This window comes from Echinops telfairi, unplaced genomic scaffold (assembly GCF_000313985.2).
Source record: "Echinops telfairi isolate 266 unplaced genomic scaffold, ASM31398v2 ScPeMD7_7469;HRSCAF=8507_1, whole genome shotgun sequence".
In the NCBI taxonomy this organism is placed as follows: Eukaryota; Metazoa; Chordata; class Mammalia; order Afrosoricida; family Tenrecidae; genus Echinops; species Echinops telfairi.
In genome coordinates this window covers 66,826,568-66,838,311 of record NW_022111373.1, presented here as the reverse complement: position 1 = coordinate 66,838,311, position 11,744 = coordinate 66,826,568, and the positions used below count along the sequence as shown (strand labels likewise).

The 11,744-nt window shown below is 48.3% G+C and overlaps 1 protein-coding gene across 1 annotated transcript in view; it reads left to right on the top strand.

The window, feature by feature from the left end:
- Nucleotides 1–9,728: 9,728 nt before the first annotated feature.
- Nucleotides 9,729–11,744, top strand: part of VCAN (versican) — a 117,666-nt gene continuing 115,650 nt past the window's right edge. Inside the window, exon 1 of the mRNA XM_013004896.2 lies at nt 9,729–9,788. The gene's annotated coding sequence lies outside the window, so the exon portion shown is untranslated. The remainder of the gene's footprint in view (nt 9,789–11,744) is intronic.

The window sequence follows — 11,744 nt, the reverse complement described above, 5'->3', positions numbered from 1 at the left end:
TTAAAAATGACACACAAACTAAAAGAAAAACCCATAATTTTATTAAGCTATAATTCACATGCTGTACAATTCACCCATCTAAAATATACAATTGAATGAGTTTGAATATGGAGGTGTGCATCCGCTAGCATTATCATGTTCCAGAAGAATTTCACTATGCGGAAAAGAAACCTCACACTCATTAACATTCATCTCCAGATCACACCCACACCTGGACAACCTTTTTTTTTTTTTTGGTCTCTATTGATTCAGTAATTTATTGCAATAGCCACACAGCACATACAGAACATACTTACGCTTGGGAGGTTCAGTACAGAAGTCACAGGTAACAATTCAGGAAGAATGATGACTCGGGACAGTTCTTTGGTCAGGGAAGCTTCTCAGTCATGCCAGCAGGCTTGTTCTTTTGGTTCTTGGCTTAACCTCTTCCCTGCTGAGGCCAGCGTCAGGAAACGAAGCTCTTGAACTCTGTCAGCGAGTTCCCGGAGATACTGCACTCCTCCAAGAAGCCTTCTATCCAAGGGCGCTCAGCTCTCTCGCTCTATGGGTTGGCACATCCACTGTCCTGGCTTTCCCTGGTTCTCCGGGAAGCCCACTGTGCTGTGGTTTCGTGGCTCCTCTTCTTCCCCTGCTCATCCTCGATCACCATCTTTGGTCTTCCAGCATCTCTTGAGTCGAGGCATTCCTAAGCACAGAGAATCCAGGTCCAATGGAACCAACTACGTGGCAAGGTCCCCTCCCTCCGCCTCTGAGATGGGCTCGTTTTCATCTGAGCAGGATGACAAACCTGACCGATCTCTCATGGTGGTTTCACGAATAGGTCCACTCCCACACCAGTTCCGTGAACTTCAGTTCCATGGTTCACAGCCTGTCCCCAGGGCGGGCCACAATTCTTTATTTGGATCGTCCCTCCTCTCATTTCCAGTCTCATGGTCTGAAAGGCGATACTACAGTAACCCATCGCACTGCAGAAGAAGAATTTGTAGCACATCGTCCCTTGCTCTTATTTCCTAATAAGTGCCCACATTGACACTTGTGCTCAGCCGCCAGAGAAACTAGTGTCTGAGCTGTTTTGGTTACCGTGGCCCTGAATGCTTTCCTTCCACGGTTCACCCTTTTCCCCCTCACATAGCAGAAATGCTTGATTTATCAACTCTGAAAGCACTTTCAGCAACTCAAAATGAATCCTGAGTCCATGTCATCTACTCAATTATATTCATGATGGGGAATATGAAATATGATTTCCTCACATGCAACAAGGGGACTGCTTGGGATTCAGGGTCAGTGGATGGTGTGCACGGCAGTGGTTTTCCAACGGGGGAGATGGGTTTGTTGAACTATCATTCTCGCTTGGCCCATTTGAAGTCAATGGCCTGTTTTTAAAAGATGGTTGATCAGACCAGTCCATGGAAGCAAAAAGCACGTTTTCCTCTGTAAATTCATCCGTCATGATGTTGATCAATCATCACCTTGCCTACTCTAATGAATTAATGTGTTCTCTGCAGTTTGTAAACTCCTGCAGCACGGGAAGCAAGTTCTCCTTTGTGGAGAATGCCTACCTGCCTCATGACTGAAACAATACACAAAAAGCACGCACCACAACTGTGTGCTGCATTGAACAACAAACGCAACAAGCAATTGAGAGCAGCCTTCTTGAAAGAAATAGCTGATGAGTTCGACAGTTGACCTTTTTTTCTTGAGTAATTCCCGCACCTATCCTATTTCCTCCTGAAAAAATTGGGGTGAAAATATGATCCCTCACCTTTTGCTGCAAGATGTCCCCGCTACTGTACTCAAACCCTCCAACTCAGGTCACAGAGTGACCATAGGACAGGGGAGAACTGTCCCTGACGGTTTCTGAGACTGGAACTCGGCGGGAGACAACAGCTTCCTCCTTCTCTGGGCCATTCTTTTTCCTGACTGGATGCCCCAGGGATGCCTCTTTGCTAATCTGATACCTGAATTTAGGCTGGGATTCTCCCAACATCGAGCTCCCAGGTAGCGATTGCTGCCGCCTCTGCTCCCTGCAGAGCCAGGAAGGAAACCCAGGGCGCTTTTGCAATGCTGCAGCAGCAGCTTTCTAAAGCTTCTCTTTCTGGGTCCTTTGCACGCGAATGAAACAAATGGTGGTTTGGTAATCTGAAAAGAAACAGCAACAGCAAAAGTTGGGTCTCTGAAGCAAACCTCTGTTCTGTTCTCTGTCTGCCTCAGATCCTAAGATCTCTACCGCTTCCTTGTGTTCAGAAACCAGACTCGGCAGCGAGTCTTGGTTCAGCCAGGCAAATGTTTTATAGCAAATGGCCTACATTTTTTTAATTTCCCTTCCAAGCTGTGGGGCAGGGAGGGGAAGCGTTTGGGAAAGAGATGAAGAAGGGGAGTATGAGTGATACTATCTTTGAGTCACTTGGACTCCTTTCTTCGGGCCTTGATCTTTTCCTGTACACAGATGATGGCACTTTTTGATGTTCTGCTCAAGGCTCGGGGCAGGGTGACAGCAGATGTGCTGAGCGGCTCGGCTGAAGTGCGGACCAGCGCAGAGCCTGTCTTCTCCCCAATGAACTCATCTCCTCTGGCAGCCCAGCCTGCCCTATGACTCCATGTTGGACCGTGGCTTCGGCTTGCATAGTTCTCTCATGATGCACGGACTCTTCCCGTCAGTTTTGTTCTGGAGAAATCTGTTCAACCTGAAAAGCCATGAGCAAAACATTTGCAAAAAAACCCCAAACAAAACCCCAAACCTACTTTATTGAAGGAAATGATTTACTGTGAATTTGGTCTTGAGGGTGGTGAAAACAAAAAACGAAGCAGCTGGTTTCTAGGGAAATCTAATTCTTCATGGCACTCTATGGATATTTGTCTGTGTTTAATCTCCAGGAGTAATTTATGTACTTCTGAACAAAGTGCAATTATATGCTGCCATCATTTTGCAACATTCTTTTGTTATCCAAGGACAGCAGAAAAGGCCCGAATTTGCTTCTGCATTTCCTAGAAAACCGAAGATTGCGAAGTGTGGATAGAATAATTGTCCCTACTCTGTAGATTTCTTTTCTTTAGTTCTTTCTTTTTTTTTTTTTTTTTAACTGAAACAATTTTAGAAAACTGCCTTCCTTCCTCTAGGACCTTTGACATTGCTTTTGTCTGTATGTTCATCTGCAGCATCCTTTCACCACCTGAAGTAGATGATTTTCTCACTTGTACCTGGACTCAGCCAGACAGAGGACTTGAAACTTGACTGTTTTGGGAATTTGAATGGGGCTTGTAACCTTGTCATGCCTAGTGCAACAAGGGAGAATACAATGTCTAAAAACACCTTACCTGATCAGTAAAAAGGAGAAGAATGACATTTGAGCTCAAAGGACCTCAGGAGGAAGCTTAGATGAAGATAATGAAGCTCCCTAGTCTAGAAGCTCACCTGCCACCTAGTTCCTCCTTCTAGTCCTTGGCCGACTGCCCCTGAACTCAGCCAAGTTCCTAAAGACGAGCTCAAGATAAAGAGGCAAAGCACATCGCTTCTGGCTTGTGGTTTCTCATAGGCCCCAGCACCGCTGATGAAAAGCTGGTTCTGTCTACACATCAAGGCTCTCCTGATACAGGAATGGGATGAAAAGGGGCTCTAAGAATGAGCTTTTGCTAATTGTTTGATTTGTTCTTGAGATTGATGGGCAAATACAGTTCTATTTAGAATTGTTTCAAAATATACTTTCCTATTCAGAAACTTCTGATAGTTTCCCAGAGATGAGAAAATACCCACTTTCTCATTCTCTTTATTTTTAAAATAAAAGGAAGGGAGGAAGGGGATGGGGAGGAAGGCAATGGGGAGAGAAAGGGGAAGGGAAGGAAAGGATGAGAGGCAGAAAGGGAGGAAGAAAGACAGCGGACGAGGGAGAGAGGCGCGGGGGCGTCTGGCAGGACAGTTAAATGGAAGTAATAGGCTTCACCTTCTCTTCTGAATGTACGGGCTGCATGCCTGGAACACCCCTGCGCCACCGCTTCTCTGCTTCAGATAGCTAGAGGGGGAAATTTGCCTTGGAGAAAAAAAGCCGACATTCAAGGATGTCATTTCACTTTAGGTATTTGACAGCCTTGAAGAAGTGCTTAATTTCCTAAATAATAATGTTAAGAGCCAAAGCAAAGGCATGTAATATGAAGTTTTTCAACACTGGCCATGTTCTGACTAGTTAAGGCTGTCTGAGAAAGGGTCTTTGCCCTGTAGAACTAGCTGTGTGACTGAGAGCTGTAAAGTGTAGGAAGAGTGTAAGGAACTCTAAATTTTGAAGGGATAGAGAACCGCATTTGACAAGAGAAAAGATAACATCTTAAAATGTAAGGGATAAATCTGACTGTAAACTTTCCTAAATTTGACCCTCATGTCCAGGGGACAATATTTCTAGTGACTGTTATCTGCTAGTATTTTCTCTAAAATAGTTGTTAATTATACATTGGAAATCCACTCGATGTTTAGCAAAGAGCTCTACTATCCAGTTGCTTGTTGTGTTTTCGTCTATAAAGAACTGGCTACTTAACTGTATTATGAAGGGAGAGCAGGGCAGTGGTCAAATAACAGACTTTTCAGAAAGGCTGGTGGAACACTTACAAAATGCCCTTGGGCAGAGCTCTTAAATCCCCATTTTAGTATGATGTTATACACGATTTCTGAGACTGTGAATCTTTACAGGCACAGAGAGTCTCAACTTTGACTAATGGACTGGCTTGTGGGTTTGAACCGCTGACCTTGCAGTTAGCAATTCAGTGCTACATGACAGCACCCAAGGGCTCCTACATTTCTAACTAGGTTTGTGCAAACTCAAGAATAAACTCAAAACTAAACTCACTGCTCTGGAGTTGATTCCTATTCATAGTACCCTGTAATTCAAGGTAGAACTGTCCCTGTGGGTTTCTGACACTTTAACTTTTTAGGCAGTACAAAACCTCGTCTTTCTCCTGAGGAGGGGCTGGTGGTTTTGAACTGCTGAGCAGCTTACTACATAACTGATATCTACCTTGAAGTAAAGGAGCACTGGTGGTGCAGCGGTTAAAGCACTCTGCCACTAACGTAAAGTCAGGGTTTGAACCGAGCTCTCCTGAGAGACAAAGATGTGGAAATGTCCTTCTTTCAATAGTGGAACTCCTATAGGTCTGCCATACTCTGTCCGTGTGATCATCTCGAGTTGGAGATGACTGGATGGAAGTGGATTTTTGACCTTGACGTACAAAGGTAAATCAAATAGTATTGCTACAAAACCATTGAATTCTTCACTAATTAAAAATATCACAAGGTGAAGCTACTATTTCTGAACGTATCCTCCATTTAGGTCTGTCTATTTTTTTTTTTGTAGTTTCTATCTCTCTAACCCTTCCCCCGAAGAATCCTGCAATATTCAATTTACACCATATAAAAATTCATAGTTTTGGTATCCTTGAAGGTGCTACTTTTCAATGTTCTTAGAGTTTGAGGAGCATGAAGGGGTGTGAACAGGGCAATAGAGTGGAGTATGGTCTCCCAAGGACATTCCCCTAAGACAATCTTTGCCGCCTTCCTAGAAGGAGCAGGTGCATTGTCATGATGGAAAGAAAATTCCTGGACATAACTTGCCTGGCCTTTTTCTCACCAATATGTCTTCTTAGTGTCTTAAAACCTTCTCCCAAATAAGCCTTCACTTTTTTCCTGTGTCTTTCAAGAAAAATCTATCAGAAGTCTCTTGTTGGCATCCCCAAAACTAGTTGCCACATGAGTCTGAGCTGAGGAGAACTATGCAGCAGATCCTCTTGAAAGCCACTGTCTGATGGAATCCTGATCTTTGGATTGCACTACTGGTAAATCCAAGGCTCACTTTCAGTTGCAATTCATTCCATTCCATTGTCTTCATTAGTTTCGACAAGTTGCACAAGACCTCCTTAAAGTGTTGAAAAGCAAGGATGTTATTTTGAGGACTAAGGTATGCCTGACTCAAGCCATGGTATTTTGAATCAACTCATATGCATGTGAAAGTTGGACATTAAATAAGGAAGAACTAGGAAGAATAAATGCATTTGAATTATGTCCTAGGAATGAGTATTGAAAGTATCATGGACTGTCAAATGAATGAACAAATCTATCTTGGAAGAAGTGCAGCCAGAATGTCCCTTGGAGGCAAGTCTGGTGAGAGTTCATCTCGCAAACATGGGGCATGTTTATCAGGAGAGACTGGACCCTGGGCAATGAAGCATGCTGGGCAAATTAGAAGGCCCTCACCAAGACGTGCTGACATCACTGGGTCTCAACGTGAGACCAATCGTGAAGATGGCCAGGGCTGGGTAGTAGTTCACTCTGTTGTACACCGGGCCACTCTGAGTAGGAGTAGATCTTATGGCACTAACAACAATGGCTTCCATTTGTTTAAAACCTCAATGGAGTAAAACACTTTGGGGGCTAGCCAGTCTTCACTAAATACTGAAAACCTGCTGAAGTCAAGAGGTTCACCTATCATTGAAGATGCCAAACCATGTCCGATCCCACTTCAGCCGCATCAGCAGTAATTCTACGAGGCTCTCTACTACCATAACAAGTGGAGTCTCCCACAGAAACCCACAGGAGCAGTTAGTTATACCTTGTCCTATATGATTTCTGGGATGCAGAACAGCAGTGAGTTTGGTGTGGTTTTGGTTCTTCCACCAGTTTCTGGACTTCAGTCACAGTTTTCATCATCATCTACTTTTGTATTTCAGAGAGAAAAAAAATCAAGCTCACTACCATGGATTTGATTCTGATTTATAGCGACTCTATAGGACAGGGTAGTAACCCTGTAGGGTTTGCAAGGCCGTAAATCTTAACTGGAACAGAAAGTCTCATAGTTCCTTAGTGGAGCACTTGATGGGGTTGGCTGCTGACCTTGCAGTTAGCAGCCCAACGTGTAACCCACTCTGCTATTTCAGAGAAAGTCCACTCGGATACCGTAATGAATGCATGAAGATCAACAAAAGGTTACTTCATGCTTCTACCTTGTAAGCGAAGTCGTCTTCATAACGTTGCAAGGAAGAATCACTTAAAGACCACTGTACCAGGGGTGAAGAGCCGTGTTCTCATAACCGCTCGGCTATTAGTTGTGTGGTTTTAGGAAAGTTGCTTTCTGGGCCTTAGTTTGATTATCTGTGAAATGTAAAGTGTGATGTCCCACTCTGTTCTATGAATTTTTGCTTCTAAACATTTAATGGATAAGAATTTCAATGGTAGTGAAGATAGCACAGGAGCTCTGGTGGTGTGGTGGATTAGGGGTTGGGCTGCTAACCACAAGATAGGCAGTTTGAAACCATCATCTGCTCTGAGGGGAAGGATGAGGCTTTCTACTCCCATAAAAAGGTATAGTCTCAGAAACCCATGGGGCATTTCTTCTCTGTTCTGCAGGGTTGCCCTAAGTCAAGATCAACTCGATGGCAGTGAGAGCATACTTTTCTAGAAATAAATAAATCACCGTGAAAATATATAGGAGCCAGTTGTTTCATAAATCTTTTTTTAGTAGTTACATCTTTTACTATAGTGAACCTAGAAAAATAAACCCAAACTAAACAGAAAAACAAATGAAAGATGCACATTTTGAGATTGTAAATTCTCCTGATAAACTTTCTGTTAGTCACTTAAAAGAAAAGATCCTGTATAATCCATGCAACTTGCTAAAGAAACATATTGTAAATGTGCATGCCCAGAAGTCTAAGTTGTTATTGGCTCTTATTGAGTCCGTTTAACTCATAGCCACCCTATGTACAACATAACACCCGCACAATGGTTTTGATTGAGTCAATGTGTCTATCTGTCCGGTCCTCTTTTCTGATGACCCGCTATTTTCTAAGAATTATGTCCTTCTGCAGGGATGGGTCTCTCCTGAAAACATGTCCAAAGTATCGGAGAGAAAGTCTCCCTACTTCACTTCGAAGGGGCGTTTTGGCTGTACTTCTTCCAAGACTTTTCTGTTTGTTCTGGCAGTCTATGGGACTTTCAATATTCTTTGCCAACACCATCATTCACATGTATCAATTTTTCTGTGGTCTTTCTTATTCATTGTCCAACTTTCATATGCATATGAGGCAACTGAAAATACCATGGCTTGGGTCAGGTACACCTTAGTTTAGGTCACCAAAGCTTAAAGTACCGAAACCAACAGAGTCAGAGAAATTCGAATAGAACCCTAGCTTTCTTCTTTAATCACTTCTGTGTGGAGGGACTGTGGCGCCATCTTCCAAGTAGGGCCTGCAGAATTCACTGCTGTTGAGTCCTTTCAGACCCAAAGAATTTGAATGCATAAGTATGATCAAGCTATTTCCATATTTATGTAAAAAGAGCTTGTCACTTATTCTAGTGCCCCCAATTATTGTTCTATAGACACGCACCTTAGACATATTTTGTCCTCAGACTTGACTTCAAAGACAAAGACAATGCCAAATGTTTCTTTTCCTAAGGCCAGAAATCTTCTGTGTTACGTTGTTGACCTTTTGCTTTGTAAGCCCCCATCGGGAATCTTTTGTAACACAATACAGAGGACAAGTCCCTGTGTTGCTGTTTACACAATGAGGTATGCCTAACTGGAAGAGAAATATCACATACACTCATGAATGACTATCTCATTTCCTGACAACATAGAAGATCATTGATAAACCCAGGGCGTCCTTGGCACTCATATTATTATTAAATAAACAGTTCCACGAGGGACCTTTTGAAAAGATTAAAGAAAAAAGGGAAAACGAAGAAAGCAGAATCCAGTCCGGAGTGGAGAGATGTAGGTCTGCGGCTGAGCCAGAGGATCTTCTTTGAATAGAGAGGGATTTGCCTGGGGGGGTTTCCTGTCCAGCCCTTAATTGCCAGGGTCTTTGTAGCTGGCAAGCGGATGCTGGGCTCCCCATTGGGCAGTTTCCCAGTAAGGGACTGGGGATTCCTACACATTCTCCCTCCTTCGCATCTCCATCTGCGAGTCCCTTCAGGTTGGCAGGAGCCCGGAACCTGACACTTCCCGCAGATGGGACAGGCAGGCTCTGTAACCCAGTGCACACGCAATCACCAAGTTCTCTGGTGATTTTAGAGTTTCGCGTGCTCTCAACAACAGACCGCCCTCCGTTGCACTGGTGCTGGCCGACCCCCGAGGAGTCTGGGGCCACCTTTCCCTTAACCCAGAACTGGCTGCAGTGGGGGCGGGGAAGCGGGCTGGGGCGGAGGTAGGAGGGTAGTGGTGTTTGAGCGCACAGTCGCTGAATGGGGTGCGCCGCTGTCCCCAAGCCGATTGGTACTTCTTGTCAGGAAGAAACCGGCGAGGTGGGAGTGCCTGGGGAGGGCGGCAGGCGGTCCCTACCGCAGGCACGCGGGGCTGCCTTTCCGCCCCTCCGCTGGCTTTCCAAGCCTGGGCTCTTAAGAGTGGCTGAAGCTCGAGGGCGCTTTTGGAGCCGGTGAATGAACCCTCCTCCTCTTCCTCCTCCTCTTCGCTGAGTCTCCTCCTCAGCGCTGACGGTACAGTGATATAATGTTGATGGGTGTCACAACCCGCATTTGAACTTGCAGGCGAGCCATCCTGAGCCTTTCCGGGGAAGCACTCCGGGCAGGCGGGCGCAACCGCCACGAACCTGAAGTGCGGGGGACAGGCGTTGGGACCGCGATCTGCAGCCAGCCCCGCATCCTCCCGCATCTTCCAGCGCCGTCCTGCAAGCTCCGCACCCCGCCCGGGGCCGCCGCACTGCCTCGGTGACCGCCGCGACCACGCCGAGCCTATTCGCGCAGCCTTGCGGCCACCCCAAACCCCCACCAACTCTGCACTAAGCCGTCTTTCAAGGTAATCACGCTTCTTTTGTTTCCGTTTAAAGGTTAAAGAAAACACACAAAAAACTTATTGGGGGTGGGGGTACCTAAAAACAAAAAACGCGAGCTTAGTCAAAAGTTCATTGCAATTGGTAGAAAGCAACAAGAACTTGCTGTAAGGCTCAGTTAGGCAAATGTGTGCACTTAAAATTGCAGGTAACTTGAAAAGGACCTTTTGGGGAGCCCACTGGTGCTGAAAAAGATCCAGACAAAAGGAGCCCGCAGTAGGGGGGTGGTGGAAGGACTCACGGAATTGGGGGAGGGGAGGTGCACAGGAAACCTAGAAAAGTCCTGGAGCTGGTGGGCAGGAAGGGACACCAGGTACCTTGAGTTGGGGTGTGTGTGTGCGTGTGGTGCTGTTGACTTGATGGCGGCTGAAGTCTGAATGGGGGCTGCCCAGACTTGCATGCGTGCAAGACTTCGAGGCCGCTCTGTGCAGGCCACCTGGCTTTCCGGTCCCTGGTGTGTGGTCAGCGCTCCCGGGCAGCCCCTGACAGTGTGAGCGGGCGTCCCAGCAGCCGCTACCTGCGCAGACAGGCCCTCCCCGGCCGCTCGCCGTCCGTCGGGAGCAGGTCTGGCGCGGGAAGGGCTAGCTCCCGGGCCGGGTCTGTCACTGCTCACGCCCAGCGCCCTGGTTTCTTTTGTCCCGCGCGTGGTGAGCAGGCGGCCCACGCGCAGAGTTGGGCACGGGGACTGGGTGGTTGGAGCGCCGCGGACGTCTGGGAGGCGCCGAGGCGGGAAAAGCTTGCCCTGCAGCGGTTGGGATGGGCAAGCATTTTTTGTCACCCGGTAAAGCGCTGCGACACGCTTCCCAAAGAGCGAAGTAGCGCCTGTAGGGCGCTCTGGAAACAAAGGTGGCGGAACTCGAGTCTGCAGGGTCCCCGAGACCAGCTCTTTATTCCAGTCCGCCCAAGTCCCCCGTTTCCGTCCCCCTCCCCGGCCCCTCCCCGCCAGTTGAGCAACTTTGCTGGCGGGTCGCGCGGCCTCCAGGAGCGTGTGCGGGGAGCCCCGGGGGAACCCCGGGGCGAGAGCTGCCCCCCGCCCTGCGGAGGCGAGGGCGCCGCGGGGCCCCATCCCTGTGCTCAGAGCAGGGCGTGCGGGTTGTCCCGCCTCGCTCGCTGTGTCACAGGGCGTGGAGCGGTCAGTGTGTTGGGCAGCCCAGAGCCGGGAGAGAAAAATCATGTCAAAGCCCCAAACGACGTTCTTTGTTTCCGGCTCCAGCTGCTCCCCACCCCTGGCAAGCCCGGCCGGACCCCGGAGAAGTCCGCGCAGCGCCGTTGCGCGCGCGCGCTCGCTCGCCCGCAGGCATCTCGGGTTCTCATCGCTGTCTCTCCGTCTCCGTCTGTCTCACACCGGCACCCCCTCCCCCACGATTGACAAATGAATGGCGGGTGTGAAATCCCTGCCTCTTCTGCCCGCGGAAGCCGGCCGGAGGGAGGCGGCGCGTCGGCGCGGGCCGGCCCGGTCTCGGGCTCGGGGCGCGCCGGCGGAGCAGATGTCTAGGAATACTGGGTGTTGGGGCGGCCGTGGGCGCCCCCTGACGGCGAGGGCCGGGGCAGGCGGGGAAAGCCCGGTTCTCACGGCCTTCAGAGTTAAGGATGAAGGGCTCCAGGGTTTCCCTCCAGAATCTGCGATGTGAAGTCTGGGGTTTTGGAGGACTTGGGGGTGGGGGTGGGGAAAGAGGGGCCTTGTCTCTAGGAAGGGGCCCTAGTGGCGCAGTAGTTGCGACTTGGGCTTTTAGGTGCAAGGCCAGCAGAGAAAGGCAGGGCTTTCAACGCCCGGGAAGTTAGTCCCAGGAACTCGCGAGGGCAAAGGCGACGCTCCGGCCCCACGCGGCGAGAGGTTTGGGTCAGGGCCTTAGGAAGTGCAGAGGCGCCTTCCCCAGGCGGCTGCTCTGTGCTCCGCGGGGTGGGCCAAGGCTGCAGCCGGA